The 26969-nt window shown below is 42.3% G+C and overlaps 1 protein-coding gene across 2 annotated transcripts in view; it reads left to right on the forward strand.

Annotated features, from left to right (window-relative positions):
- Positions 1 to 8653: 8653 nt before the first annotated feature.
- Positions 8654 to 26969, forward strand: part of UBAP1 (ubiquitin associated protein 1) — a 95231-nt gene continuing 76915 nt past the window's right edge. The window contains exon 1 of one of the 2 annotated variants that reach the window (XM_029581228.1): positions 8654 to 8836. The gene's annotated coding sequence lies outside the window, so the exon portion shown is untranslated. The remainder of the gene's footprint in view (positions 8837 to 26969) is intronic. The other variant, XM_029581209.1, reaches the window with a different exon arrangement.

Below are 26969 nucleotides of genomic sequence, written 5' to 3' on the forward strand. Positions count from 1 at the left end.
AGTTTCTATTATTAAAATATATGTTATCGTTCTATGTTGGCACATGTTTAATTTGTAATCTATACCAATTATAGTTTTTCTTATTGCGCCTTTCTGTGAACCGTTGTGATGGTGAATTAACTTAACGACGGTATAGAAGAGTGTTTAAATAAATAAATAAATACCTACCTACCTACTCCCTTGTCTCCCTAGGGTTGTAACTGCCGCTCTCTGCAGATGACTTCAGTGCTCCGTTACCATTCTGTTGCCACTAGGGATCCTCCGTTCATATTCCATCACTCATTAATCTCCCCTCTTATCCCCTTGTCTGTCCTCTCAGGTTGCAGCCACCATAGTCTGGCAATACAGGAACTGTTGGATAGTGCACACTCATGGTCCCTGTGGAGCCTCCTCCATGTGTTCTTAAGTTATGTTACGTTCTTGTTTAGAGGGGGGGAACCTGTGCCCCGGAGAAGTCAGTGTATCAGGAGACGGGAGAGAGAGGAGTGAGAGTCAACCTGGAAAGACCCAGCTCAGTTTGTTCGCCACAAGGATGAGATGAGACAGCATCAGTGCTAGATTTGAATTGGGCGAACCTTATCCCATGTGACCATTTCAGTTGGTGAGACCTCGGTTTTCTCTTGAGAAAGTTAGGTCCTGCATGTGAGAAACTTGGCAACCTAGACCAGAGTGCAAAGAACTTTTTTTGGAGGCAATTCACAGGGAACAGGGGAGTCAGGCCTGTTGTTTCAACTCCTATTTTAAAGCTTTCTGCATTCCTGAACAAGAATCCTTTGAAAAGGAGAGTTGGAGAAACAGGATTAACTCGTGTCTTTTATCACTGGGAACTAGATGTTCAGTTTAACTTCATCTTTAAACATCAGACTTCCAAATAATGCATGCAAACAAAAAATCACGGCATTAAAGTTGCTAAGTTTCAAATTGTATTTATAAAGATTAAAAAAAAAATTGAACTTGCAACCTTTTCATTAGAGAAACATAAGAAATGCACTTTATTTTAACAATCAGAAACGCAAGAATACTTTTTAATTCTGGGAAATGCTGTGCTGCAACCCATTTTCTGTAGGCCTGTGCTGGCTCTTGGACACCCTTCCCTGTTGTCTGGTGGTGCCTGTTGTGCTGAAGCAGTACACCTGCAAACAATGCTGTGGGGCTGGTTTGTAAAAAAAATGGGAAGAAACAAAAAGCTTCCTCCAGAAACTGGGCCACTTAGCAGCTCTGTCCTTTTTTACATGCTGCCTTGAGGAGGGCGCTTCAGAGTCCTATGACAAAAAAAAGGAGCTGCAAATGCAACAGAAGACAGCATGCCGTGGCCAAAATGAACAACCCCCAGTCTCCCATCCAAAGCTGTGACAAAGATTAGCAATCTCAGATCACCAGCATCAGGCATCTTTGGTCCCACAGCTGAAACAATCCTGGAAAACAAACATTCTCAAGGGTTTCTGGACCCTTGGTCTGACTCAGTATGGCAAGTTCTTCCTTTCTTAAGTCAGTTTCTCCAGATGGGTTTATTTTGTGCATCCCTTGACAGGCATGAGCCTCGTTCGTAAGCCATGACAGGCTGGGGCTTGATCTCCATCTCTGAAATGTACTGCTAATGCCCTTCTTAGTACTTGCATTGTACCAAAGAGAAGCCTCCTTCTGGAGTTCACGGGGTGCAGTCTTAACAGGCAACATCTCAAGATGCGCTTGGAAATTCTTCTTAATCAGACCAGTGGCACCCAATATGATTTGGACGATTTCTGTGACTTTCTGCCACATTTTCTTACTTGCTGATTGCATCTCTTACAGGCCGATACAATACAGTGCGCTCCGGTGGAGTGCACTGTTAACCCGCATTTAGACGCATGTTTTCGACGCGCTAACTTTACCACTTATTCAGTAAGGGGTAATAGCGCGTCGAAAATGCGCGTCCAACCCCCCCAAGACTAATAGGGCCATCAACATGCAAATGCATGTTGATGGCCCTATTAGTCATTCCCGCGCGATACAGAAAGTAAAATGTGCAGCCAACCTGCACATTTTACTTTAAGAAATTAGTGCCTACCCAAAGGCAGGCGTTAATTTCTGCCGGCGCAAGGGAAGTGCACAGAAAAGCAGTAAAAACTGCTTTTCTGTGCACTCCGACTTAATATCATGGCGATATTAAGTAGGAGGTCCCAAAAGTTAAAAAAAAGTTAAAAATAAAAAAATGTAAAATCAGCCCGCGGCTCACGGGTTGAAAACCGGACGCTCAATTTTGCCGGCGTCCGGTTTCCAAACCCGTGGCTGTCAGCGGGTTTGAGAACCGACGCCGGCAAAATTGAGCGTCGGCTGTCAAACCCGCTGACAGCCGCCGCTCCTGTGCAAAAAGAGGCACTAGGGACGCGCTAGTGTCCCTAGCGCCTCTTTTTACCGCGGGCCCTAATTTAAATATTTTGTTTTACTGTATCGCGCACACAGGACACAGGCCTCTCCCGCGAGTTTTACTGTATCGGCCTGTTAGTACTAAAGGATCTTTGCTCTCTCCATATGATCTACAGAATAGTCACTGGGTACTGACACCTCTATCGGCAATGCTGTTTTTGGGTTCTTCTCAACTTATTATTATTTAATATTATTTGGCTCAGGCTTTTTCATTGTAGCTCAAGGCGAATTACATCCAGGTACAATAGGTATTGCCAGGTACTGTGAGGCACTGCCAACGTTAAATCCCCAGCAATGACCGCTCCCTCTCTCTGCCCATTTATTGGGATAGTTGGAATATTATTCAGTGACTAGGTGATACCTGATGAAATTCTCCAGAGGCCCCTATTTGCTCCCCTCCTCTCAAGCCTGACTTGGGTTGGGATCCCAAGTGGAGTCACAAAACCTTCAGCTGGAATCACAAGGGTCTCAAAGGGCAGTACTCTGCATGCACCAGCAGCAGCATTAGTAGTGGAAATCAGTACGGGGCCTGTGAGCCACCAGGCACTCACAAGCCTTATGCTGGCACTGCCCTTGCATGAATTCATGAGGAAACCCTGCATGAGAAGGGATCTGGGTGTGCGAGACTGCACTCACCCACAGGCCTGGTGCCGACTTTCATTAGTGATGCAGATCACTGCCAGGCTTGGGATCGGTCATGACAGGAGATCACCTCTATTCTCTCCTCACCCATCACAGGACCTAGCCGAGGGAAAAACATTACCCCTTCAATAGCCTGCCCTCTCTTCCCACCTGTTGCCATCTACCTTTGGCCTGAGCACAAGGACAATTTTTGCCACTTACCTTGGCTATGGGTAGGTTTGGAAAAGGAGCTGTTTATTATTATTTATTTATTTATTCTTATACCATCAATCTGGTAGACAGTCTTGGCGGTTTACAGAAATTAAAATACAAGTATACAAACCATAAAACATCAAATAAAAATACAATAATATTAATACTCTTAATACAACGTTGCGCCCACCCAAGTGGCATAGTTTTCCTGCTGCTCTTTGCTAATTGTAATAGTTAAATCAATCTTGACTGTTCTCATTACCTACTGCCCTTTTTCTGCCTGAGGAAATGCTATGCCAAACAGCCATGATTTTAGTCCTTTTTTAAGGATCATCTTACTCGGCTCAAGTCTGAGTTCGACTGGCAAAGTGTTCCATAATTTGGGACCAGCTACGGAGATTGCTCTCTCCCTGACTTCACTCAGGTGAACCCCTTTAACTGTCGGCATTTGTAAAAGCCCTTTATTTGCCGATCTTAATGTTCTGTTTGGTGGGTAAAGATGTAGAGAAGAATTTAGCCATGTGATGTTTTTATTGTATAAGCAGTTATGTATAACTGTTAGTACTTTATATTGAGCTCTGTATTTGACAGGAAGCCAATGCAGTAAAATGCGATGGCGTTTTGTAAGATCTGTAGCGGTCAGATAGTGGTCGTTCAGATGGGCAATATATATGGGAGTTGTATCCTTTATTTTTCTATTCAAAAGGATGATTTCTGTTTTGTCCAGATTTAATACTAGTTTCATTTGTCGTAGTAATTAATAGCGGAGAAATAAATTTGGAGCAGTTTTAAAGAGTGTTCTATCGATGTGGTAATTGGAATTAGGAACGGATGTCGTCTGCGTAAACAAAGTATTGAATGCTTATGCTCGTTAACAGGTGGCATGTATATACTGAACAGCATTGCCGATAAAGATGAGTCTTGTGATAATCCTGTTTCTAATTTAAATGAATCTGATGTATAGCCTTCAATTCTTACTTTATATGAACGATCACTTAGGAAAGAAGAAAACCATTTTAGGACATTACCGGTTATGCCAATTTCTTTTAGCCTGCTTATCACGATGTTGTGATCGATTGTACTGAAGGCGGCTGACAGATCGAATGGCACCAGTAGACATACATAACCTGAATCAAATCCACGCAGAACTGTATCTTGCATTGCTAGTAGAAGTGTTTCCGTGCTGTAATTTTTCCTGAAACCATGTTGTACCAGGTACAATAGATTGTTGGTGTCTAAATATTCAGACAGTTGCGCAAGTACTGCTTTTTCTATTACTTTGGCTAAGGCGGGAAGATTCAAAACTGGTCTATAGTTATTTAAGTCATTTATCTCTTTCTTGTTCGGTTTTAAAACTGGTCTAACAGCTGCGCATTTTAAGTCGTTTGGCATGTAGGCTTCCTTAAGCGATAAATTGATTTTGGCTATTAATAGTCCTATAGTGTCTTTTATTAATTTCAAATTATTGACGGGAATCAAATTTTATTTATTTATTTAAAAACATTTCTATACCGTTGCTAAGTAAAATACCATCGTAAAGGTTTACATGTAGGCACATATTTCATGTAGGTGAAAGTGTACTATAGTACATTCTAACAGGTGCCATCAAAGATTCGGTTACAATATATCATTATACATAGTTGTTTAGCGAAGTAGTTCATGACCAATTGTACCAAGGTACTTACACGGGTGGTTTTATCACACATAGTATTATAGTTATGCTTATTGTAAAGTAGAGTTCATAGACTAATCTACTGTAATGTTCTAAGTACTGTGTGTTGGTGCCTTTCTGTCTTTCCTCAATAATTTCTCTCTATTCTCTCGTCTCTTTGCAAAATGCTTGTTTAAAAAACCATGTTTTTAAACTTTTCTTGAATGCCTTGAGATCACGTTGTAGTCTGATCTCTGGAGGCATTGAGTTCCAGATTATGGGTCCTGCTAGTGATAGGGCTCTTTCTCTCACTTGTGTCAGTCTTGCTGTTTTAACTGATGGAATGGTTAGGAGGGCTTTATTTGCTGATCGGAGGATCCTGTATGGAGCATGTACCCGTAATGCTGTGTTCAGCCAATCTGATTTCTCATCATAAATTAATTTGTGAATGATGCATAGGGTTTTGTATTTAATTCTGTGTTCAATTGATAGCCAGTGTAACTCTGCTAGGGTTTCAGTTATATGGTCTCTCCTTCTTTTTCCGGTTAGTATTCTAGCTGCTGTGTTCTGAAGTATTTGCAGTGGTCTTAATGTCGTATTAGGTAGTCCTAGCATAAGGGCATTGCAGTAGTCCGTACTAGAGAAGATTAGTGCCTGTAGAATTGTTCGGAAGTCATTCTGAGTTAGTAGTGGTTTAAGTTTTCTGAGTACCATGAGCTTTGCATAACCTTCCTTTACTTTTATTGATATGTGTTGTTTCAGATTGATTTCAGGATCTATAATTATTCCCAGGTTACGTACTTTTCCAGTTAGTTCAATTTTCTGGTTGTCTTTGAGTATTATTGAGGTTTGACTGATCTCAGAATTTTTTCATTCTAAGTGTAGAAATTCTGTTTTATCATAGAAACATAGAAATGACGGCAGAAGAAGACCAAATGGCCCATCCAGTCTGCCCAGCAAGCTTCTCTCATTTTTTCTCTCATACTTATCTGTTTCTCTTAGCTCTTGGTTCTAATTCCCTTCCACCCCCGCCATTAATGTAGAGAGCGGTGATGGAGCTGCATCCAAGTGAAATATCTAGCTTGATTAGTTAGAGGTAGTAGGGGTAGTAACCGCCGCAATAAGCAAGCTACACCCATGCTTATTTGTTTTTACCCAGATTATGTTATACAGCCCTTATTGGTTGTTTATCTTCTCCCCTGCCGTTGAAGCAGGGAGCTATGCTGGATATGCGTGAGGTATCAGTTTTTTGCTTCTCCCCTGCCGTTGAAGCAGAGAGCTATGCTGGATATGCATCGAAAGTGAAGTATCAGGCACATTTGGTTTGGGGTAGTAACCGCCGTAACAAGCCAGCTACTCCCCGCTTTGTGAGTGTGAATCCTTTTTTCTTCTCCCTTGCCGTTGAAGTTATGCTGGATATCAATATTAATCACAAGTTCCATTTGTGTCAGTAGTTGTTTTATAATGCTTAGGTACATGTTGGCTAAGTTTAATGTTTTCTCTAAAGTGTCCTCTATGGGTAGAATAAGTTGGATGTCGTTGGCGTAAATGTAGTGTATAATTCCTAGCCCGGCAAGTAAGTGGCATAATGGCAGCATGTATATGTTAAAAAGGGTCGCGGATAGGGCTGATCCCTGCGGAACTCCTGTTTTGAGATTAGTTTTTTCTGATAATGTATTGTTGATCTGACCTTGGAAAAACCTGTTTTCTAGGAATGAACCGAACCATCTAGCAGATGCATAGCTGGATTGAGAAGACATATAGTTAAATTCTGCCCAAGTGTTTGTCATTGATGTTTGCAAAAATACTTTATTTGTGGCAGTTCAGAAAAGTTTTCAGTCAGTTTTGATACTTTTGAATTTAAAAATTTTGCAAAATTATTACACATTTCAATTGAGGGCAATGATGTAATGTCAGTATTGGTATTAGTGTTTGAAATAAGCATTTGTATTAGTGAGAATAATACCTTGGAGTTACATTGGACATCATGAATTTTGGGAGTGATGACAATTAGAAGGGATTTTAGGGTTGGATAAGGTATTGGCTGTGGAGGATGAGGAGGGGGGAATGACAGAAAATCAACTGAGAGATGTAAGAGGGGTTGGGGAGGATGAGAGGCGATCAACTGGGGAAAATATAAAGGATTGTAAGGGAGGTGGTGAAGTTGGGAGGTGAGCGAAGGGATGGGGATAGGGTGTGAGGAAGGGGATGCCAGAGGATTAGTTGAGTGTTATAAGAAGGTCTTGGAGGTAAGAGATCAGTTGAGGGGATGCAAAAATGGCTGGAGGGAGAGGGAGGGAATGGGCTGGGGGGGTGACAAGAAGGGGAAGTTGAGAGAGAGGATATACTGGAGGAGAAGAAGTTAAAAGAGAAGTTTATTTGGAGAGGGTAGAGATTGAGAGAGGGGATCAGCTGGAGTGTGAGAAGGAATGATTGTTGGAGGGGACCACAACTCTGATAATTTGTTTTGGTTGTCCTTTGGGGGTCATGTGAATTTAAGTGCTAAAATAAGGTCACATTGGCCAAACCCTTCTGCAGCCTAAGCCCAGAACTCTCATTGTCCCTCTCCCCAACCCAACCCCCCCCCCCTCCCCAATATGAGCCCAGAATTCTCTTCCTGAATCCCAGCTTGATCCCTGCACACTCCAACCCAACTCCAGAACTTTCTTCCCCCACTCCCTAGCCCAACATCAGCACACTGAGTTCTGTCCCCAGCCTGACCCAGCCCACTCTAATCCCTCTACAGCCCAGAACGTTTTCCTCCCTCCCTGACCCCTCTCCTCAGCCAGAGCCCGGAACTTTCTTCCCCTCTCCACAACCTGACCTCAGCACACTTCAAGTCGCCTCCCCAGAATGAGCCTAGAACTCTCTTACCCTTTCCTCAACCTGATCCCAGCACTGTCTACCCCATCTCCAGCCCAATCCCAGCACACTTCCCTCCCACCCTGTCCCCAACACATTCTGACCTTGCTCCTCAGTACAAAACCAAAACTTTCTCCTCTTTCCCAGCTCAAACCCAGCACACACTACCCCCCTCCTCTCTCCCCAGTATGAGCCCAGCACACGTTACTACTGCTACATATGCAGCGTTGCACTGGTGCACGTAAAAGTCAGTCCTAATGTAAAGAGTTTAATCTGCGGTTTTGTATATTCTTAATAAAAAAAAATTAGCTGTACATACGTGGCTTGAAATCCTCAATTTATATTTTAATTTATAGTTTTCGTTTATGGATGTCATATAATTATGTGCATTTAGTGAAAAGGAGAGTTATAAATAACAAATAAATAAAACGTAGACAAAAAGTGAAATTGAAATCTCTTAAAAGCAGGAACACAAATGCATTTCCTCCTGTGCAAAAGACAAAAAAATATCAGATGTGCGCATTACCTAAATCAGAGAAAAGAAAATAAAAGCCGTCCCACAAAAGAAACGCTCTATAATCTTCGGAGAACCAGCAGCCGCAGCAACTAACATTTCTAACCATGTTTATGTACATTGTTTGGTCGGCACAGTCACTATCAATAGCATTTCCTTGGATCCGAATCCCTAAATTAAAGAGTAACTCCGGAAATTGATACGCGCGCCGCACTTCCTATCCCGAGAGCTGCGAGATTCCAGACACCCGCCGTCCCGCCCCGACCCGACCATGCCCAGCAACCGTCATCGCCTCCTCTCATCCGCATTACGTCATCCCAGCGGCCTCCCATTGGTTGCCGGACGGGCAGCTGACCTGCGTGGTGACGTTTCGCCGAGCGGGGGGGGGCGCGGCGTGGAGGGCAGCGAAGGAAGGAAGAGGTGGAGAGACAAACTGGCGCAACATGGCGTCGCGCGCGGAGGCCGGAGCGCGGCCCTGGCTGCCGTAGAGAGGAGGAGGAGGAGAAGGGGGAAGGACAGCAGTGCCTTGGACGCTTCGCGGTGTGTGGGGGCAGGTCCGCCGGAATCAGGTGAGTGCTTGCCGCCGTACCTGGGTCCGGGGGTCCTTGATGGTTGGCCTCCTTCTGCCAACCGTAATAATGGAAATAGTTAGTCCGTTGTTGTTTTCCGCCCTTGCTCGGTGACCCGACGAGCTGGGGCAGGATGCGGCGGCCTCCTCCTCGCTGTCCTGAGGCCGTGCCCTCGCTGCCTCCCCTCGGCACCAGCTGTGTAAGGGGGAGGGGAAGGAAGGGAAGTTTCCAAGTTTTATGTAACTCCGGCGAGCGTCGGGTCGCCGTCTCCTTGGCCTGGCCCGGCCCCCCTGTGGCGCTGAAAGAAACCGAGCGGCGCTAACACCACATCCCCCCCAGGAGGTGAGAGGTGTGCGGCTCTGAACCTTGGGATAGGCCACAGTCATTCGCCTCTGCACAGGACAGAAGCCTTTTTATTTGAACTGTAAAAAAAAAAAAAGGGTTCATGGTATCGTAGCCTGATAGCCTAAAGAAATTATTGGGCTTTCAGTTCAGGTTTATCAGCTGGACCCCCTTCTGTTTTCTCCGTCACTATCCTACCACGAAGATCGCTGAGCCATCCACCTTCTTGCATAGACACACAGGGATTGGTATCCGATAAAGCCATCTAGGTTATTATGGTGTGCTTATGTTTCTTACCTATTCGATCTCCTATCTTTACCTTCTCTTCCGCCTCACTAAAGGTTCTCTTTCTGCTCCGTGCTTTTTTATTATTTTTTTAAGGCTTGCAGTACTGTTTAATCTGCACCATTTTTCAATAAGTAGGTGTTTTCTGTACCCACCTCCCTTCTGTAAGGTCTTTATCTGGCATGTTCTGTGTGTGTTTACATTTTTGAAGTGGTACAGAATCAAATTAAGTGGCCCAGCAAATTGGAATTAGCTTGTAGCTCATATGTGGAAATATTCTCCATAATAGTTTCTTTTTTTTTTTTCACTTATTTATAATTTCACCAAACTACAAAAACATAGTTTCTGCAAGAAACCTTCATGGTAACAGGTGAAATAAAAAAAAAAAAGAGAAACAATACTGTGAAACAGAAATAAAAGAAATTACTGCTGTTTACTGTAACATTAGATCTCAACTGGAAGGACCCATAATCAGTTATTAGAAGAAACAAAACAGCTACTCTAGGTGAATATTTGAATGCTTGTAAATTGTTTTGATTGCAGTTATATTGATTTACAGTTAATATAGTTCATATATCCTATCCACTTCTTTCCCACAGAACCTAGTTTGTCTTAATTGGACTTACCCAATGAACACATTTTAAATAAGTGAAGAGTTACAGATCAACTCTTTGACAGACTGTCCTCTGCCTTAATTTATTTACAATTTTTTATATTCTGTATATACAATCACAGCTTAACCACTAAAAATATAAATGTCAAAAACAAATGACACAAAATCACTAATCTTAATATATTTACAAAGTCTAAAAATAACAAACTTGGAAACCTACTTGTACTATTAAATTGCTTGCTGAAAATTCAGTGTTTAATTATTTTCAGAATGATTTAGTTTCATAAATTTCACAAAGTTCTAAATGGAGTGTATTCCAAGTTGAAGGCCCAGCTACTGAGAGAGCCTGCTTATGAGGTTTTTTTTTTTAATGTAAGTTGGCTACTTTAACTGAAGGAATCTCTACTTAATGATGATGTGATGAGTTGAGCAGAGTGGCATAATCTTTTCTGAGTCACGTTCTAGGAAATGGAAAAAAAACATTTGGGTGCAGCACTTTGGGACTTTACTCATTACTCAAGTATTTTAGTAATAGACTTCAAGTTTTACTAACATTGTTTTTTGATAGAATTTGATTTTGCCATATTTCTGAGCAAAATAGTTTTCAGATAGAAGATATTGTAACAATAAGGTACTAACTATGGCCTCCTTTGAGGAACTTGGCCAGCTTTGATTTTTGAAATCCCATGGTATTTTGGAAGTTTTACTCATTCTCTTTCTGTTAAGTTAGGGCTTCCCAAACCTTTAGCCTATGTGACCCCATCTTAGCACTTGAAAATTCACATGATTCAAGAGGACAACCAAACCTAATTTGGTATTAGGTTACCCTATGAAATTAAGATTGTAGAACATCTGGATTCCCTCAAACCATAACTTTAGGTCATCTCTGATGCTTCTCTCCCTCTGCACACATTCAAATCATTGGTAAAGCATGTCTCTTCTTCCTCTATATCTGTTCCTTTCTTTCTAAGCATGCTACTAAATGCCTCCCGCATAGACCAGTGTTGCCCAACCAGTCAGTTTTGCCATATTGAATATGCATGAAACCCTAATTTCAGCTGAAAAATCTAGAATAGTTTATTTTCTGCTTCAAAACTTTTATCTTCTGGGAAGTCACTAACAACTTCATTTTATCTGTAAAATTCAGAAACTTAACAATTACTTGACTCAGTTCCTCATTAACTGTTTTGAAAGGCCCTAGCCAATGTATCTTCTTTCACATAGATCCCCAAAGCCTCAGACAGCCAATTCTCACAGGTGGGAAACCCTGGCTTAGACTATTACAGCTTGCTCTTTGTGGGACTCCTGCTGAATTGTCTTTCAACTTCAGTCTATTCGCATCTCAAGAAAGATATAATTGCGATGGAGAAGGTAAGGAGAAGGGGGACCAAAACTATAAAGGGGATGGAACTGCTCCCCTATGAGGAAAGACTAAAGGGGTTAGGGCTGTTCAGCTTGGAGAAGAAACAGCTGAGGGGAGATATGATAGAGGTCTTTAAAATCGTGAGAGGTCTAGAACGGGTAGATGTGAATCGGTTATTTACTCTTTCAGATAATAGGACTAGGGGGCACTCCATGAAACTAGCATGTAGCACATTTAAAACTAATTGGAGAAAATTATTTTTCACTCAATGCACAATTAAACTCTGGAATTTGTTGCCAGGGGATGTGCTTAGTTCAGTTAGCGTAGCTGGGTTTAAAAAAGGTTTGGATAAGGCCTTGGAGAAGTCCATTACCTGTTATTAATCAAGTTGACTTAGAAAATAGCCACTGCTATTACTAGCATCAGTAGCGTGGAATATATTTAGCTTTTGGGTACTTGCCAGGTACTTGTAGCCTGGATTGGCCACTGTTGGAAACAGGATGCTAGGCTTGATGGACCCTTGGTCTGACCTAGTATGGCAGTTTCTTTTATTTATTTTTATTTAAGACTTTATATACAGTCTTTAGCAAATTAGATTTGAACAAAAACGGTTTACAATAATGAGCAAAATAATAAATACTATTGTTTCATAAAGTGAAAGTAAAAATAAAGTGTGAATAAAAATTACATAGTAACTTATCACTATAAATATTACTAAATATCTTTATCCTAAAAGATATTAAAATTAAATTAACTTTAAATTTAACCAAACATAAAGATGGAAAATTAAATAACATAATAAAAGAAAATGGATCTACTTAATCTTTTATTCAGTATTCTAAATGCTTCTCTAAAGTGTGTTTTTAATGATTTTTTAAATTCCTTAGTATTTGAAATTTGGGTAGGGTATTCCAATGTTTAGGAGCAGCTATAGAAAAAGCTCTATGACTGGTAACATTTAATCTTGCTAATCTGACTGAAGGCATGTCCAAAAGGTTCATATTTGAGGATCAAAGCTCTCTAGAAGGATTGTATATTCTCAAAACAGAACATAGCCAGGATGAATTAGGGCTGTTTAATAGAGAATGAATTATGGTCTCTTCCTCTACCCCTTCTTATGTTCTTATGAACTTGGATACATGACTTATCTATCTTAATCTTATGACAATGCAACACATTTTCTCAAATCACTATATTTGTTCCCTTTCTGCTTCTGCATGCAGTTTCAACTTCTCTTAGTCTGTCAATGCATTCACTCTGCAGCTCCTCATCTATCTTCTCTTCTCTCTCCCTACAACCTTCATCATGAGCGCCATTCATTTCCTCCACAGCTAGCTTCCAGCGTTGTGCTTGCCACCTTGTTGTTCTATATGCCTGGAATAGACCAACCGAGTCTGTCATGTTCTCTCTCTGGCCTTATTCAAATCCAGTTTTAAAAAAATCACCTTTTTAAAGTTTTTAAATCCTAAGCTCTTCTCTTCAATAAATACTGTCCATGGAATATAAAGTGTCATGTATGTTTGCTTTGACTATCAGCTCCATGGAGCAGGGACTGTCTCTTATGAGTATCTGAACACTGTTGCTTCTGTCTAGGAGCACTTTAGAAATGATAAATAGTAAGTGGTTGTGGAATTGAAGCTCTCTCAGCACAGTCCCTTCCTAGTAAAATCTGTCATCACTCGGGTGCATTGGGAGCTTGCTAAAGGGGAGTTCTTGCTTTAGCAGAACTCAGTTAACAGTGAACCTTGATAGAGTGAAAAAAAACCAACCCCAAGCAAAACAAATTCAAACACTTCATTGGTTTCCCAGCTAGCTTTACAGTGCTCTTGAGAGTTTGTAACTTCATGGACCTTAGGTTAGTGACTGGGAAAACTGTCCCAACATATTGCTTTAAATGCTGATTTTGTAAACAGTTGTGATCTTCTTTTGGAACAACAGTATATAAAACACTTAAATAAATTGTAGGATGGTTTCCCCAAACGTTCAACAGACGGGGCACATTGGACATCATCAAATCACTGAGATGGCTGGGGAGTTTGGGGTGTGGGAAAGAAATCTCACCTTAACAGTGGTTAGAATGGAGGAGACAGGGTTCCCAGGAGTGGCAGCTAGTAACAATTTCTATATTTTTTAGAACTTGCCAGCCCTACCCTTGCCTTTTCCAGTGTTTTCCCCCACCCCCAAGATATATGTGTGGGAGCGTGCATTCACTTTCCTTTCCTTCTCCACCCCTCTTAACTCCTTCCCTCTCATTGTCCCCTTCCCTCCTTTTGCCTCCTTTCACTCTCAACTCCTCCACCTGTGCCCTCCTTAACAGACTTCTTGATCTTCAGCTGGATGGGGCTTGGCCTCCCCGTTGGCAGCTCTCTGTATCTTGATGAGTCCGGCTGGCTTCTCTACTGCTGGCAGAACCTGTCCTTCCCGCCAGTCGTTCTCTGCTTCTTTCGGGGGGGTGTTGTAGCCGGCCAGTCAGCTGGCTCTTCTACCACAGGCAGGGTTTGGGAAGTCTAGCCAGCCTTTATGTTGCTGCTGTACATGAAAAAAAAATTGTGTACTGGATCTAGTTGCCTAAAAGAAAAGTAATACTGGCTAGAAAAACAAGTTGCCTAAGCCGGAACGGAGCCATGGGCCATGATCTGGCCACCTCTGCTGTAGAATCTTTAGGGAGTCTGCCCTTTTTGTTAAGCTGCTGCTTTTCCATGATGGTATTTTGGTCTCTGGATAGTGAAGTGAAACAATACCCAAGTTTTTGCTTTGGCAGGCTGAAAGACCATAAATGGAATACTGACTTTAAGATGGAAACCAGAACAGATATTTTTTTTTTAATGTGCATCTTTTCTGTAATCCATTTTTTAGGGAGGAAATATTAAAGTATCTTTTGGATAATTGAATCGCAAATCTTATCAGAACTTTGCCTCATTGACTTCATGTGTTACTTCCCTTATTTTAAATCCATTTCCTTGACCTTTCAACTGGTCTGAAGATCATGCTTTTAGAGAGTGGTAGAGTATAGACCATAGATCAAGTGTCAGAATAGAGTACCTGTAGTCCAGGCTTAAAAAAGCTAAATAATTCCCAAGTAATTCAGGAGTGGGTAGTTTTCAAAAGTCATTTACACCAGTAAATAAGCTGACTGAAAACTGCCTGCCCTTTCCCCCAGGTAAAAGTAGGTGCGAGGTTCAACATGCCTACTTTCACCCTTGGGAAAAGTAGGTGAGGCCAGAGAGGTAGCGAAGTGTGTAGTTCTGCATTTTCAAAATTAACCCCCGTTCTTCAGGGAAAAAAGCTGTCACTTCTTCCCAAGGCAGTTTTCAAAGGTAAAATAAGTGCATGTGTTCCTTAACTTTTTAGTTTATTTGATTTATATTCCACTTTTCAAGCACATCAAAGCAGATTGCATTCAGTTACTGTAGATAATTCCCTGTCCCCAGAGGGCTCACATTCTTCATTTTGTACTTGAAGCAATGGGGGGGGGGGGGGGGTAAAGTGAGTTGCCCAAGATTACAAGGAGCACCAGCTTTATACCCTAACCATTAGGCTGCTGCTCCTGTAGTCCAATCCACTCCTCTCTCACAAACCTCTTTGTTCATGCTCATAGCTCTCTCTCCTCTCCTCCTTCCAGAGAAAACAGCACAAAGAATGGAGGGGCAGCAGAGAGTGAGCTGAATAATAGGATACATGCCCTAAATAAATAAATAAATGGAGGAGTTGTAAAATTGCATTTTTGCCTAGGTTTGCAAAAAATGTGCTTGCAAGTACTGATTAAAGCATAATTGTGTTGCTTGGATGTAAAGTTTAGCTGGATTATATGAACATGATGGGACACCAGAATGCTTTTGACACATCTGATCTGTATTGCTTTTTTCACCAGGATGTAAGAGCTTTCTTGCATTAACCTCTCTCTTTTATGTGTATGATTGCCAAGTTTTCTTAGTCTGTCTCAGTGTAAAGTGAATGGTTTGAGAGGTGAACTGTTGGAAAGTGGGTGACTCATTCGGAACAGTGAATTATGAGTCAGTGCAGTTGAGACAGATGAGTGCACCTGGAATCTAGGACATCCTTTCCCTACAATTCATGAAGGGCTGTACAGTCCAGGCACATTGGAAAGATATTAGTAATGACAGGGATTGAATGAAAGGATGAAATCATACAATGGACCAAACATACCCAAAATGAATTAGTTACCTGCCTTCCCTGTTCTCAGTGAGTCACCGAGCTTCCACTTCATCAGAACAGGAAAGTTTAGCCCCACTACATTTCAGTGCTGCAATTCCTACTCATCCTGAGGACAGCCTGGTTTCGCCAATCCCACAACTTGGTGCTCTGTGCTGCTTTCATGAGAATTTTGGTTAAATCTGTTAAATCTGCAGGGATCAGGAACCTATGGCTCGCGAGCCAGATGTGGCTCTTTTGATGGCTGCATCTGGCTCGCAGACAAATCTTCAATAAAAAAGTAAAAATCTAACAAAGCCCCCCAAGACCTACCAAAAGTCCCCGGTGGTCCAGGAGCGGTCCGGGAGCGATCTCCTGGACTTGGGCTGTCGGCTGCCAGTAGTCAAAATGGCGCCGACGGCCCTTTGCCCTCACTATGTCACTGGGGTCGACCAATGGCGGCGGTAGCCCCTGTGACATAGTAAGGGCAAAGGGCCGTCAATGCCATTTTGACTACTGACAGCCCAAGTCCAGGAGATCGCTCCTGGACCGCTCCTGGACCCCCGCTGGACCACCGGGGACTTTTGGTAGGTCTTGGGGGGGGGGGTCAGGAGGGTGGGGGGTTGTAGTTAGTATGGCTCTCATGGAATTACATTTTAAAATATGTGGCGTTCATGGCTCTCTCAGCCAAAAAGGTTCCTGACCCCTGCCTTAGTAAGGCTTCCCAAACATGGCTGGTAACCCCACAGCCAGTCTGGTTCTCGGGCTATCCTCAATGAATATGTACAAGAAAAATGTGAAGACTTTGACTCGGTATATGCAAATTTACCTCATGCATATTCATTGTGGATATCCTGAAAGCTCAACTGGCTGTGGGATCGGGAAAGGTTTGGGAACTTGCCTTTGAGCGTGTTCTTTATTTTGCTGGTAAAAAGATCACTTGTGAAATCACTGTAGGATTTCTTGTTTAAATAATAATTCTCTTTTCAAACCCTTTATCTAATATAAAATACCTCCAGCTTGGAAATCCTTTGGCATATTTAAACAGTTATGTCCCCTTTATTAGCTTGGTGGCCCCTTTTTGTAAGACCTTTGTGGTTGCCTACTGTCTTATATTCTGTACTGCATTTCCTGTTCTGAGAATATATTGCTTCTCAGCAGCTATCATGTGATAGTGGTCACTCGACCTGTTGGACAAATGTTTTCAAAAGAGCAATATTTATGAATTGGATGCTCAAGAGGCACAAACTGCTATACTTGTATTTAGAAATTTCATTTTATTTAAGCAGTTTAAATTCAGCTACCATTGATAAGGTGTGAACTAAATCCAAATACATTAAAAAAAAAAAAATCAGGATTGTACTATTTGATTTTCAGTACGTAGTTTGTTTACTTATGGAAGGTGACTGGGAGTCACAACTTGGCTACCTGATCCTGTTCTGCCTCAGAGCCACTTTATATGTTGTGTTTATAATGGAGAAATATGGAAAACTATTTCTTCTTGCAAAAATGAACTAAGTCATCCAGTATGCTTGCGTAGAGAGAGGAAAAAAGAAAATTCAGATTGGGGCCAGAAAGCCTGTCTAGTTAGTCTAATTTCCTTTTCTTTTGCAATATGCTCTACTTTCAATTCTTTTGCAACTGAAGATCCTCTAATTCTAAGCTTATCCTGTTGAGTGGAGAAATGCTCTGTAATAGAGGACACAGCATATCTATCTTCTTTTGCACCTCCATAGTGCTCTATCTTCCATTTCAGCCCTGGTCATTGTTTTGAACAGAGGTTACCTGATACATAGCAATTACTAGCAAATTTCCTCAAAATAGCACCTAATTTTGGATGTTTTTTTAAAAGGTAACTGGTTATAAGGACTTTTTCCATTGATAAGCAGCCTGAATTAGTCAAGGGGGGAAACGGTACATTAGAGGTACAAGGGGAAATCCACTCACTGTTGTAGATTTCTTCTTCCAGTCCAACATGTTGTGAGGTAGGATGATTGCTTTCATTTTTTGTTTTGTTTTTTTAGGTAGCACTAAAAGTGATGTAGGGCTGCAGGGGCTGCGAAGCAACTTAGAAAGAATTTTAGATGCAAAATATCACAAAGATAATTAGAAAAAAATACCTGAGGAGAAAGAGTACCATGCTTAAGCTTGGACAAAATAAGCGACTGAAGAGGTACAAGGGGAAACGGACATGCTCAGTATACTGAGCTAAAAGCTAAAATTCTTTCTAAGTTGCTTCGCAGCCCCTGCAGCCCTACATCACTTTTAGTGCTACCTAAAAAAACAAAACAAAAAATGAAAGCAATCATCCTACCTCACAACATGTTGGACTGGAAGAAGAAATCTACAACAGTGAGTGGATTTAAAAGCTGTCTGTGGCAAAATAATGTCCTTCATGGATGGGAACATACTGTTACTAGTGTCTCTGGCTGGATCATGACCAGAATTGTTGTGCCTGTGGATGTATGGCCTCCATGCTCGCAGTGTTCCAGAGTACTTTGTATCAATAAGGTGCCTAAATCTCGAGCCGCACAGTGCAGCATCATCTGTTTTGCCAGGAATAGTTGAGCTGGAGCTCCTCTAAAATTCCCCCATCCACTCAAGCTGTAGCTGTGGGTCGAATTCTGCCAACCACCCTGCGTTAAAGACAGTGGCCTTCGTTAGAGCCATCGCAGCCTGCATCAAAAAAGCATGAGCACACGATGCATGCTGTTTGCCACTTCAACGGCACTGATGCTATCTGTACCATCAAAGCAAGAGCCATTAGTGTTCCTTATGCATGATGCATCAACTTGCCCAACTACTCCCCATTCTATGCCTCAATGCTGAAGAAGTCAGATTACCTCTGCCCTCTCTAATAACCAGGGCACTCATCCTACTTGTGGTGGAGGGACGTTGCCTGGAGACTGCGGACCCGGTGTGCTGCATAGTCATGCTCACCTCTAACAAGCTGCCCATTCTAATTCAGGAGCCTGTCCTATGCCCGGCCAGAGGATACACTAGTCACTTGACCATATTGCAGCTTTGGTGAGGAGTTTCTTTGCCTTTCTGACTGAGGCTGGATTGTACCTTCCATCTCTCCTTTCCACTTTTGCTACGGCAATTCCACAGATTTGAATCCTGAATTCGCCAATAGGGACATACTCATCAGAACCCATGATTAGAGGTTCTTCATTGTCTCACTTCTTTGCAGCAGAGTCCAGTCAATAAGAGGTGTTGGACCAGCAATGCCTTCTCAGTCAATTGGACGTATGTCTCTTCATTACTGGAGTCCTGGATAAGCGACCTGTGCCCTGAGGTTCAGATGAAGCCTCTGACCCACTTCTGGAACCGCCCCCAGAAAATCTCTTATTCAACGTTGTGAAAAAGATGGGAACAACACTGAGTGTTCATATCCATAAAGGTAAAGACCCCCAATCTGAACTTCTTGATCTTCTCCAGATTCTGGATACTCCTGCCGAAATAGTGGCCCTTCCATTCCACAACTTCCTCAGTATACTTCTGATAAAAATGTGGGAAACTCCAATTTTAAGCACTCCTATGGCTAGGAAGCTGGACCTGAAATAGTGTCCAACAATTGTCAGAATTTGGCATTCAACTATCTAACAAAAGGGGATGATTGAGATTCCCAGGCAAAGTAAAACTGAAAATGAAGGTCTTTAAGTACATCCTTGACTGTATTCAGAAGCTGAAATCTTTCCTTCAGCCTCCTGATGAGGGCTCCCACTATTCTCAAATACCTCTGGGTATGGAAGAAGGCATCTGTCACTTCCTTTATACTATTTGATTCTATTTCACATTTCCTCTTCAGCCTCCATTGGCACTCAATACATGGCTTTGGCAAGCAACATCTGTGACGGTATTCACGGAAAACTCACAGATCTCCTATGCTTGGGAGACAATCTCTTTGGCAAGAAACTCAGATGGTCACGGATTGTACTGCCACATTTTGGTCCTTTATCTAATGAACCTGACCAGCACTTCACGTTGAGGCATCCCTTCTATGCATACAAATGACCATACTTTTGCAGGCGGCCCTACTGGTTTTAACAAAACAATCTGCCACCGCTTCCGACCAGACCTCAAAAAATAATATCGGCTAAAGATCACACAACAGGCCCAGGCTAAATCAGGACCAAATCTTTGATCCATCAGAACAATCTGTTAAGAACATAAGAAAATGCCATACTGGGTCAGACCAAGGGTCCATCAAGCCCAGCATCCTGTTTCCAACAGTGGCCAATCCAGGCCATAAGAACCTGGCAAGTACCCAAAAACTAAGTCTATTCCATGTAACCATTGCTAATGGCAGTGGCTATTCTCTAAGTGAACTTAATAGCAGGTAATGGACTTCTCCTCCAAGAACTTATCCAATCCTTTTTTAAACACAGCTATACTAACTGCATGAACCACATTCTCTGGCAACAAATTCCAGAGTTTAATTGTGCGTTGAGTAAAAAAGAACTTTCTCCGATTAGTTTTAAATGTGCCCCATGCTATCTTCATGGAGTGTCCCCTAGTCTTTCTACTGTCCGAAAGAGTAAATAACCGATTCACATCTACCCGTTCTAGACCTCTCATGATTTTAAACACCTCTATCATATCTCCCCTCAGCCATCTCTTCTCCAAGCTGAAAAGTCCTAACCTCTTTAGTCTTTCCTCATAGGGGAGTTGTTCCATTCCCCTTATCATTTTGGTAGCCCTTCTCTGTACCTTCTCCATCGCAATTATATCTTTTTTGAGATGCGGCGACCAGAATTGTACACAGTATTCAAAGTGCGGTCTCACCATGGAGCGATACAGAGGCATTATGACATTTTCCGTTTTATTCATCATTCCTTTTCTAATAATTCCCAACATTCTGTTTGCATTTTTGACTGCCGCAGCACACTGAACCGACGATTTCAATGTGTTATCCACTATGACACCTAGATCTCTTTCTTGGGTTGTAGCACCTAATATGGAACCCAACATCGTGTAATTATAGCATGGGTTATTTTTCCCTATATGCATCACCTTGCACTTATCCACATTAAATTTCATCTGCCATTTGGATGCCCAATTTTCCAGTCTCACAAGGTCTTCCTGCAATTTATCACAATCTGCTTGTGATTTAACTACTCTGAACAATTTTGTGTCATCTGCAAATTTGATTATCTCACTCGTCGTATTTCTTTCCAGATCATTTATAAATATATTGAACAGTAAGGGTCCCAATACAGATCCCTGAGGCACTCCACTGTCCACTCCCTTCCACTGAGAAAATTGCCCATTTAATCCTACTCTCTGTTTCCTGTCTTTTAGCCAGTTTGCAATCCACGAAAGGACATCGCCACCTATCCCATGTATTTTTACTTTTCCTAGAAGCCTCTCATGAGGAACTTTGTCAAACGCCTTCTGAAAATCCAAGTATACTATATCTACCGGTTCACCTTTATCCACATGTTTATTAACTCCTTCAAAAAAGTGAAGCAGATTTGTGAGGCAAGACTTGCCCTGGGTAAAGCCATGCTGACTTTGTTCCATTAAACCATGTCTTTCTATATGTTCTGTGATTTTGATGTTTAGAACACTTTCCACTATTTTTCCTGGCACTGAAGTCAGGCTAACTGGTCTGTAGTTTCCCGGATCGCCCCTGGAGCCCTTTTAATATTGGGGTTACATTTGCTATCCTCCAGTCTTCAGGTACAATGGATGATTTTAATGATAAGTTACAAATTTTTACTAATAGGTCTGAAATTTCATTTTTTAGTTCCTTCAGAACTCTGGGGTGTATACCATCCGGTCCAGGTGATTTACTACTCTTCAGTTTGTCAATCAGGCCTACCACATCTTCTAGGTTCACCGTGATTTGATTCAGTCCATCTGAATCATTACCCATCAAAACCTTCTCCATTACGGGTACCTCCCCAACATCCTCTTCAGTAAACATCGAAGCAAAGAAATCATTTAATCTTTCCGCGATGGCCTTATCTTCTCTAAGTGCCCCTTTAACCCCTCGATCTTTTCCAGAAGAGGGAAGAATCCAACTCTTCTTGGAAGAGTTGTCACATCGCCAAGGATTCCTGGGTCCTCCATATTGTGCAGCCTGAATAGTTGTTGCATTTCTTCCAGCTACTATCCCTTCCTCATTGTTGACTCTGTTCATCCAACAGTTCATGTCTCTTTCTATCTTGGCTGCACTTGCATATCAGCCATCATTTTCAACAGCAAGTCACTTATTGCATCTGGTTACCTGTTTTTTGCAGCAGCTTGCATGCAGAAGGGGCTCATTGTCATCTTGCTGTGGCAGGAGCAGCCCTCCTGCCGCTCCATGAGCACTTTTGGACTGGTTAGAGGTGGACATATGAAGCCTTGAGGCTGGTGCTGGAAGAAGGTCAAGGGTGCAAACAGATCAGAATCTTGTCAGCTGACAGGTGACGGGCCATGTCCAGGGCAGAGGTGACAAGGGCTGTGGTAAGCAAGGTGAGATCTGGTGAACAGGCAAAGGTCAAGACAAGTGGCAAACAAGGCAGAATCCAAAGCTCAAAAACTCAGGATATGTGGGACTAGACCTGTTGCTCAGGTATCACCCAACAGAATGAGCAAGTTTATATTCCTTAATAGCAATGAGATCTTCAGGACTAGCCACAGGAAGTCCATGGTGTTAGGCCTATAAAACCAGGAAGTGAAGAGAGGCTAAGCCAAGCAAGGAGCAGACAAGGAGCCAGTGTCAGAAGTCTATGCTGGAGGTATGTTACACTTGCTTTTTAAAACAGCTCATTGCATGTCTGGGTCTCTGCTTGCTAATATATCTTTAGGTTGGCAAGCAATTTATGGCTATTAAGCATCCATTCTCCAGATGCCTCTTATAGGTATTTGCAGTTCCCATATTTTCCTGTGACTTGTGTTGCATTACATGCTACAGTGGGCAAAGATATAACAATCTCTACAAACATCTGCGTTTGTCGTGTGTCCTCGACAATTACGCTGGCTGATTGAATTTTTTAGTTCCTTAATTTCCCTCTTTTTTTTTTTTTTTCTGTAGGCAAGAATCCAGGCATGAATACCCCTTATTCATACAGTCCTGTGTTTAACTTGCTCCTTATGGGCCAATAGTTCTCATGTGGCTCAGACAGAGCTCCAGCCTTGAAGCGGGCGGACCTAGGTTCAAAGCTCCTTCTATCATTGCTCAAGTCTTCCACACTCATTGCTAACCATATTATGTTTCTGCTTTAACTGTGACGTACCTCGCTGTGCAACTTGTGATTATGGAGGATCATCTAGCTCTTAAAACTTTTCCACATTTTCCACAGTGGAACATCAGTGTATGATTTAATATTTATCCTTTATAAGAAGCTTATTTGCCTCAATATCTGGATTTATATTGCTCTGCATTTTTGGTTGGTCTGTCATGTTAAGCACATAACTTTATTGCCACTACCTTTCATTCTGTATCTGATCATTTTGCATTTAACTTTGTTTTAGATGTATTGGTCTATGCTAGAGGTCATGCTGTCTTAATTATATTCTTATGTTTTGGGGTCACTACGAAGGTGGAGCATTTAACACTGTTCTCTGCCTACTTTTACAGGAGAGCTACTTTTGGTAACATGTTGCTGCTTTATTCTTTCTCTACAGCCTTCATTTTGGAAGCTTAATGGGTAGTACTCTGACACTTGGGTCCTAACTGTGCTTTGTTCTCATGCTCTATTTCATACTGCAAGCTTGTTGCTTTTCACAGCCTTTTCATTTAGCATATCAAGAGCTAAGGCCTGTGAGCATCAGTGAAGGTTGGGGCGTAGCACAGGGCAAATCTGACTCAGGTTGGGGACCTCTGTCATCTTCAGTCTGCAGAGAGCGCCTGTCATAATCCGCAATGTAGATGGGAGGAGCAATCAGATAGGAGTAGCAGTCTGATGTATTCTGTAGGCGGAGTTAGTAGTGGGTGGATCCTTGGGCCGGTGGCAGATGACCACGCCCTCGGGAGAAGATCCCGACAGGGACCACCGGCTAGGCTTAGAGTATGGAGACTCACACTAGTTCTTTTATTAAACAGGTCTTGAAACCACCAGAGGTGGCAGTAGTGAGTTGTAGTGCCCGGCAGAGCTGAAGTCCCTCAGATACTGGAACAGCGATCCCTGGATGGCTGAGCTGTTGAGAAACTGTAGACAGTGAGTAGGCAGGGTATACAGAATTCATGAACAGAACTAGATGACAACACTCACATGTTGGTCTCTGGGAGCTCAGGAGCTGGAAAGGATAGGCCCTCGAGGAGCGAGTACCTGGTTCCAGGGAAAGCTCTGAGAGAGCGATGGTGACTCTCAATGATGTAGGCAGTGATGGCTTCCAGGCAGAAGAGAAATCAGCAGGTAGTCAGGAACGAGGGCCCTCGAGGAGCGAGTACCGGTTCCTGTCTGTATCCTGAAAAGTAAAGAGAGAGCGAGGCCCCCGATGAGCGGGTACCTCTAAGTCCGAGGAGGCAGAGGAGCTTAGGCAGGGTAAAGAGTAACCTTGTCCTAACCCGAACCCTTGCTAACTCCATTTGTTAGCGATATCAGAGATCTTTAAATATCTGAAGCGGATGACGTCATCGCAGGGGGACGCCCCTGAGGTTCGCGCCCATGCTGGTACTTCACTCCGCGTGCGCGTGCCCTAGGCTTCAGGCAACATGGCAGATCTGCAGCGTCGAGCCGGTCCGGGGACACCGAAGAGAGACGGCAGGGAGACGCCGCGGCAGCCAGCCATCCTTCAGACCTGGAGGGAGTCGCCACAGAGGTAAAGAGGGCGGAGTGGAGACGTCTGGCAGCGACGGTCGCAACAGCGCCGAGATTGATGCGATTCTGCGATGGCTTGCATTTTTGGGCAGCACACATTTCAGTGTTTTTTTTTTTTTTTTTTTTTTTTTTTTTTCTTTTTCTTCTTCTGTGTGGTGCAGCTTTACCAACTCATTGAGTGCCAATTTGGGTGGGGCAGCTGCTTTTAGGGTTTTATTTTTAGCTGGGCAGGTATCTTGGCAACCCTTGGGCCGTTTTGTTAAATTTTCTTGCAGTGGAGCACAGACCACATTGCCTGCAATGCTTGTATACATTCTGTCGTTTTAATTCTGTGCAGTTAAGTCACCTGCAATTCATGTGACACTGTTCAATGGTCCTATGGTTTTCTTCCAAAGGAATGCAATAACCCCAGGACGCGCCTCCCCCTGGGGGAGGCAGTTGCCAAAATTTAGAATTTGATGTTGTACAGAGGCATACACCAGAAATGGTTCAGTAATAGAGCTCACATATGGCAGCCTAAATAGTAAAGGAAAAATGTGTGGAATTAATGCGAACTGTTCAGTGATGTCAAATGCATTCAAAATAGCCATTTATTCAGAATGTTTTATCAAATAATTGCAGTAAACTGTACAGTCCCTCGACATGACTTGTTTCACCAAGGGACTGTGTTGGGAGGAACCAGTGAGGAATTCTCACATCTCAAAATCAGATTAATAACAGCACCAATCAGTCTCACATATCTCAGAAGGCCAAGCAGCAAAGTGCAAATGCACCCAGAGAACAGGAGATATGTTAAGTCTGTTTTAAGTATATTAATTTCAAGTCAATCCATCAAAAATATTACAAATATTTCTTAATCCACAACCACAGACCTCATATCCGATAATGCTATTAAGTTCCTGTTGTAAACCAAAAATACAGTGCTGTTATTTTCAGTATAATCGCAGGACTGTTTTAAGGCCTTGTATTGTGCACTGTATCCTTGTGAAAGATATTCTTAAGGTTCCTGTGAACTGCCTTGAGCAAGCTATTAGTTTGATAAGGCATTGTTTACCAACCCTCTGTCCCGAAGGCACACCTATGCAGTTGGGTTTCCAGGATATCCTGAGACCAGTGCATGCAACTCTCTTGCATAGTCATTACAGACATCCTGAAAACAAGGCTGGTTAGGTGTGCCTTCAAGAGGGCTGGGAAACACCGTGAGAAGGTGGGGGTATAAATGCAAGAGACCACCAAACCAATTCTAAAGGTAACAATAAAGCCAAAATTCAATAAAGAAATAGGATTCTCTTCTTTACCATTACCTTGTTTTTACTCAATTTTCTTCTATTTATTATTTCTATTTAGACTTACATCTGTCTTACTGAACCCAATAAGAACACACACAGCAGTTTAGAGATTCATAAAAAATCTTAAGTAGAATTCACATGACAATAAATATAATTCATAACCAAATATTAATTGCTCATTAATAATTCACAAAACTAAATAACCAATTTTCTTCCTTTATATTCCTCTCCCTGAAGCTTTTTCCTATTTCCCTCCCCCAAAGTCTCCTCCCATCTCCACCACCATAGGTGGGTTAGCCTGGCAGAGCCTACACTGCATGCCCTTATCCAGTGACACCAGGCTGCACCAGCATGTCATTGTCCTGTCAGACCACGTGATATAAGCACACTGGAGGCGCCTTCCCCTCCCACCCAGTGACTCCAGGCAGTGTACTTTTCTCACCACCTCAAAAATACTGTGATACATTCCCCTCAGTACATCTGGCAAGAGCTGTATCAAGCAGGTGCCAGCAAAAAAAAAACCCAAAAACAATTTCACAAAACAGTTTTCCAAAAAACAGGTCAAGTAGGCCAAAAGTCAGAAAAATTGAGAGACTCGCCCGACCACGAAGTGACAGGCTTGGAACCCTGTGGTATAATGCATGCTCAATGAGGCGCAGTGAAAGTTCTAGAAAAGGTTTGACACAAGTTTTCCATGCCGGGCTCCATCCAATGATTCATGCATGTGGGAGGACTACCATCCTGCTTGTCCTCGGAGAAATTTCTGTGGCAACCAGATGTTGAAAGGATCGCCATTAACAGATATAATGTTAAAAACAGAAGGTCAACTTAGAGGCTTGGGTGCTGAGAATTAGGTCAGTATTTAAAAAAAACCTAAGGTACAAGCAAATGAACTCAATTCATATTCAAATTAGGCAAAGTATACTTCAAGCATTTTCATTATGAGTGATATCTATACCTCTTGTTGGTGTCCTCTACACCAAAGTTTTAGAAAGTGTTTGGGGGGGGGGGGGGGGAAACGACAAGAGGGCTAACAGGTGAGGAGAGGGGAACAGACCATGTACACACGCATCCCAGAAATTAGGCTCTTGTCCTGAGTGGAACTTATTGTATTCAGGACTCTGGGTTAATGTGGTAGCTTTGGCCCCTATCACTCTTATCAACAGCTACTACTTAACATTTCTATAGTGCTACATGACATATGCAGAGCTGTTTCATGTTTTTATTATTAATTTCCATGTTCAATTAAAGTTAGTTACACACTATTCCAGGGGTTTTCAGCTCTAGTTTTCAAGGACTGCAAGCAAGTCTGGTTTCAAAAATTTCCATGATG

This window comes from Rhinatrema bivittatum, chromosome 1 (assembly GCF_901001135.1).
Source record: "Rhinatrema bivittatum chromosome 1, aRhiBiv1.1, whole genome shotgun sequence".
Classification (NCBI taxonomy): Eukaryota; Metazoa; Chordata; class Amphibia; order Gymnophiona; family Rhinatrematidae; genus Rhinatrema; species Rhinatrema bivittatum.